This window comes from Arachis ipaensis, chromosome B10 (genome assembly GCF_000816755.2).
Source record: "Arachis ipaensis cultivar K30076 chromosome B10, Araip1.1, whole genome shotgun sequence".
Lineage (NCBI taxonomy): Eukaryota > Viridiplantae > Streptophyta > Magnoliopsida > Fabales > Fabaceae > Arachis > Arachis ipaensis.
Genome location: NC_029794.2, coordinates 28,956,810 through 28,962,866, shown reverse-complemented (window position 1 = coordinate 28,962,866; position 6,057 = coordinate 28,956,810). Strand labels below are relative to the sequence as shown.

General features: G+C 37.2%; 1 long non-coding RNA gene across 1 annotated transcript; it reads left to right on the top strand.

The window, feature by feature from the left end:
* On the top strand, positions 3,812 to 4,931 carry LOC110267851. The gene is made up of 2 exons (XR_002355792.1): positions 3,812 to 4,133; positions 4,653 to 4,931. It is a non-coding gene; the product is annotated as an uncharacterized LOC110267851 (long non-coding RNA).

The window sequence follows — 6,057 nt, the reverse complement described above, 5'->3', positions numbered from 1 at the left end:
TGAACATTTACAGATCAATAGAAAGGGGGTGGAAGAGTCGGTTAGGGCCTATTTGTGTAAAAAGAATTTAAGCGCTTGTGTGTAAAGAACTAAATTTGCAACTGAGTTCTTTTGTGTTTGGATATGCAGTGACAGCCGCTTCCTTTTAGTGTTTTAAATACTTCTTAAGAAGCTAAATATTCTACTACTCAAAAATCACTAGAAGAGTTTTTGGGAGGGTTAAGATGTATAATCGAACAGGGAAAAATGTTAGAAATGTGAATTTTAACTTATAACAACTATTGAATGTATAGCTAGCTGAACGACTTAAGTCTTAGACTCTTAGTCAATACCAAAACTAGTTTTTAATCACTAAGAAGTTGGATTATTCTAATATATTATTCATATGTGGATCTACCTAAGGTTATATGCAATCTTTTGTCATAGTCTAACGAGTTTAATAAATCATGCAGCAAATGGTTTTTGCAGAAGATTGGTCATGAAGGTTGTCCGTAAGCTGATTTATTCTGAATTAACCTTCACTTCTTTGAGTGCCTTTCTTCAGGATATCTCAGAATCTGATCTACTCATTTCCAACTTATTTTCCAGGTCTCAACAATTTGTTGAGGGCATATGATAATAAATCAGCTTATGCCTTATGTGTATTTTCCTTTGCGATTGGCCCAAATAGGGAACCTATCACATTTGCTTGGAAAAACTCCGGTATTTCTCTGAAATCCCATATGGTGTTTTTGTCTACCACATATTATACACATTTTAACTCCGCCTATGTTACATTTGCGGTACATAGCCGGTCCCAAGTCCGGATAAAGGAGGAGGGTTGTGTTAGGTCTTCGACAACCAACATAAAAATATAGTCGAATTCCCGTGACATGAATCAAAGACATTATTGCGCTAAAGCTAGGTCGTTGCCCGGAAGCAACGTGCTGTATGGCTCGAGTACGGTGTCAAATGAGCAAGAGCAGCTGCATTGGTGCCCGGATGTAGTGTTAAATGAGCAAGGGTTCTCGCGTTTTCGTGAACGGACGAGGGTAAATAAGCTAAGTTCACAAAGTAAAAGGTAAAGGTTGGAGCGACAGAAGGTTGAGATTTGGGACATGGAACATAAGCACTCTAACAGAAAAGTCCATGGAGGTGGTGGACACCATGACAAGGAAGAAGATTAACATTGCATGCCTACAAGAAACAAAATGGGTTGGTGCGAAGGCTAGGGAGTTGGATACTTCTGGTTTCAAACTTTGGTATACAGGAAATGTGAAGAATAGAAATGGGGTTGGAATAGTTGTGGATAATCAGTGGAAGAAGGACGTAGTGGATGTCAAGATGGTAGGAGATCAGATCATCTCTATCAAATTTGTGGTGGAGGGATGTGCTTTCCATGTGATTAGCGCATATGCACTGCAAGTGGGTTCGGACGAACAACACAAGATAAGGTTTTGGGAGGATCTAGAGAGTTTGGTTCAGGACATACCTTTGGAAGATAAGATTTTCTTAGGAGGAGATTTAAATGGCCATGTTGGGAGAGAAGTGACTGGATATGCGAGTATTCACGGAGGCCATGGTTTCGGGGTGATCAATGATGAAGGTAAAACTATTTTGGACTTTTTCTCAACCTTTGATCTTTTCATCACAAATACATGTTTTAAAAAGAGAGACGAACATCTTAAACCTATAAGAGTGGCATGACAAGCTCTCAAATCGACTTCTTCTTGTTGAGGAGAGTCGACCGAAAATTTTGCATTAATTGTAAAATTATTCCGGGAGAGAGTTTGACAACACAACATAGAATATTCGTCATGGATTTTCACGTTGAGCAAAAGTTGAGGAAAAGACATCATACGAAGAACCCAAGGACGAGGTGGTGGTGGATGAAAGGTGAGGAACAAAGAAACTTCCTTTGATAGGTAGGAGAAGAGGCAAAGTGGGATATGAATGGAAGCGCGGAAGAGATGTGGAGGGAGATAGCAGAAGTTATTAGAAGAACAGCAAAAGAAAGTTTTGGTGAATCTAAAAGAATAGGACCAAGAGACAAGGAGTCCTAGTGGTGGAATGCGAGTGTACAAGAAAAGATAAAGATAAAAAGAGAGTGCTTTAAAGAGTGGTCTTTATGCCGCAACGCAGATAACTGGGAAAAATATAAGGCGGCTAAGAAAGAGACAAAAATGGCTGTAAGTGAAGTAAGAACAAGAGCATATGATGGTCTCTACCAGTCTTTGGGCAGAAAAGGAGAAAGTTATATATAGAATCGCAAAGAGCCGTGAAAAAAGAACGAGAGATTTGGATCAGGTTAAGTGCATAAAGAATAAGGATGGAGAGGTGTTGGCTCAAGAGGAGAAGATTAATGAAAGGTGGAAGAGCTACTTCTACGAGTTATTTAATGAGGGACAAAAGACTCTTTCGAGCCTTGGTTGGTTATGCACCAGGGAAGAAGATCAAAACTTTAACTACTATCGAAGGTTTCGAGATTTCGAGGTAAAAGAGACTCTAAAGCAGATGAAAAATGGCAGGGCAGTAGGACCTGATAATATCCCGATTGAGGTTTGGAAGGGTCTTGGAGAAAAAGGCATTAACTGGTTAACCAAGTCATTTAATGAGATTTTAAGGTCAAAGAAGATGTCTGATGAGTGGAGAAAGAGCACCTTGGTACCTATCTACAAGAATAAGGGGGATATACAAAGTTGCGGAAACTATAGAAGAATCAAGCTTATGAGTCATACTATAAAGTTATGGGAAAGGGTGATAGAACGGAGATTGAGAAAAGAGACACAAGTAACAGAGAACCAATTTGGATTTATGACAGGCAGATCTACCACTGAAGCGATATACCTATTAAGAAGGATAATGAAGAGGTATCGTAGTAATAAAAGGGATCTACATATGTTGTTTATTGATTTGGAAAAAGCGTATGATAGAGTACCAAGGGAGGTCTTATGGAAGGTTTTAGAAAAGAGGAGAGTAATGATTGCATATATTTGTGCAATTAAAGACATGTATGATGGGGCCACAACTAATGTGAAGACTCAAGGTGGTGTGACAGAGGAATTTCCTATTAGTATAGGATTACACCAGGGATAATTCTAAGTCCATATCTTTTCACATTAATCTTGGAAGTACTCACAGAGCACATCCAAGAGCTTGTGCCATGGTGCATGCTTTTTGCCGATGATATCGTCCTTATGAGAGAGTCAAGGGAAGACCTAAATAAGAAGTTAGAGTTATGGAGAGAAGTTCTAGAAGTGTATGGTCTACGCATAAGCCGTAGCAAGACGGAATATATGGAATGTAAGTTCAGTCTGAGAAGGGAAAACCCTAATATAGAGGTGACGATTAGAGAAAACATCCTACGAAAAGTTAAAAATTTTAAGTATCTTAGGTGCATCATACAGGATAATGGAGATGTTGGGCATCTGGTTTTATATGCGACAAAAAGGTGCCTTTAAAACTTAAAGGTAAATTCTATCGCACCGCTATAAAACCGGCTATGTTTTATGGTACGGAGTGTTGGGCGACTAAAGGGGAGCACGAACATAAGCTGAGTGTGTCAGATATGAAGATGTTGAGATGGATGAGTGGTCATACGCGATTGGATAAAATAAGGAACGAAGATATAAGGGAGAGAGTTGGAGTAGCACCCATTGTGAAAAAGATGGTTGAATCGCATCTCAGATGGTTTAGACATGTGAGAAGAAGACCAATAGAACATCCAGTCAGGAGGGTGGATGAGATGAAAGATGGACAAAGGGCGAAAGGCAGAGGAAGACCTAAGAAGACCATCCATGAGGTGGTCAAACGAGATCTACATGTAAATGGTCTCTCTGTAGACATGATACATGACAAAGCACAATGTCGTCGTTTGATTCATGTAACCGACCCCACTTAGTGGGACAAGACTTTATTGTTGTATATTATACACATTTTCTTTGAATTGACCGTCATGTTTTAGTAAACAAACATGAATCTAATTATTTCTTGAAGTTGCAAAAGTAAATAAATTCAGTTACGGAGTTCCATGCGTGACTTGATGTTTTGCTAACTCATGTTTTGCTGTCATGATAGGGGAAGATTGTTCCTCCAAGAGGATCCACTGATTTTTTATGGGATCCAATTTTTCAACCCGATGGCTATGAGCAAAGGTAATTCAAATTATTCTCTTGTTTTTAATTCTTTTTTATAACAAAGGTAATAGAGCTAGAATTTTCTGAGGAAGCATGTGGTTCGTGAAAAAGTTTTAAATTCCTGGGAATCTTACGTTGTAAAATCATTTCGATGCAAGGGTTTTGTGTAAAATTTCCATAGATGTAAAAACATTCTTCTAATGACACGCCCTATTTGGGGAGGGATGGAAGTCAAGTAAGACACCCTAAGCTCAAATAAGATATGTAAAAGATAACCGCTAACTGTGTTCAAATTTCACTAGTCCGCTTAAGCAAGCGTCGGGGGTTTGAATTTTGCCTTGTGTGCAGCAATCCGTTGGCCAATGGCAAACCCTTAAATGGAGTTCAGTATTGTGGCGGATTAGTCCTTGGCCTGTTGGGTTGAGAAATACCTTGAGAAACCAAAAAAATAAAAAAAACTGTGTTCAAACTTCAAACTCCTTTTTGTCATTCTTCTTTGTTACAAAATGCTAATCTATTAAAATTTGTCCCTTGTAGGTATGCAGAGATACCCAAGGAGGAGAGAATAAAATTTCCCACCGTTTCAAATCTCTTGAATTAGTGAATCTGGATATGCATTTCAGATCAATAATGTCTGGCAGAGCTTTTGTTGCCATTGAGGTTAGACTATAGGTGCAAGAACTTTATGAAATTTGGTTTAGTTTTTGGCTAGTTGCCATTTCTTTGTTAGACTTGAATACGGAAAATGATATTTGAGTTCAACAATAGAAGAATCAACGATCTCTGAAATTGACAGAAAACTTGGATCTCTAGCAACTTGGAAATCATTTGAACGTAGTAGAAGGTAGCTTTCTATGTCATTTATCTTTAAAAAAAAAAAATTTCTAAACTTTCAATGTAAATTAGGCACATTGTATAATTTTTATAAACTTGTGAGGCTTTAGATTGTCAAGTTTTATCCCTTTTGGTCATGTAACACAAACCACTAACTACAGTGCACATCCCAGCAGTGCCAGGGTGTGGCTGCTTCAAGAGGCAATGTGTAAGGGATAGAGCTCCTAATGGAACTAAAGTTTATAAAAGGAAGACGTTGAGTAATACTCCAAATTTTAATTATTAAATTGGCCTCTAAATTTTTATTTTGTTAGATAAATTAGTCTTTTTATATCAGATTGTTCGTTTAAACAGATGGATTAATTTGAGAATTTAAAAATTTTGAGAGATTGTTATATCTTAATTATTGTTATATCTTAATCAGATAACAATAGTGACTCATTTGTCTAATTTTTACTAAAATTTGATATGAGGATTATTTTTTCTCTAACAATAAAAAATTAGGGATTGATTTAGTGATTAAAATTTGTTGAGAATTAAATCTCTCTCTCTCTCTCTCTCTATATATATATATATATAGCAGGTTCATGCATTGTAAAAAGGCGCAAACGCCAGCGGAGAAATAGGTTGGCGTGACGGGGCTCTTTTCATGATCATGGATCAATCATCAATGCAGAGATTCAAACATTGGAGCGGATTTGACATATACACATTTTAGCTTACCAGGTTTTTGTAAAAACCATGAAACCAATTTTTTGTCGTATGTGTACATGCCCATTGGAAATCTAGATGTAGATGAAGTTCTTCATGGGAAGAAAATGGGCATTTCAATAAAGGGTTTATGGTCAAGCTGCATGGAAGAGCATACGGAGATGGAGATGGAGATGGAGATGAGGATTACAGTCAATGTGTTATTGTTATTGTTGTTTTTGTTGTATGTGCGGGTGAGAAGGAGATCAAATTTAAGTCAATTGAGAATTAAATAATCAAATTAAGTTACGAAGTTAAATTTGATAGACTATTTTAGATCAGTTGAAATTTATTAGACCAAATTGAATACTACAAGATAATTTTCTTTTTGCCATGCTTTTAAACTGTCAAAAAGTTG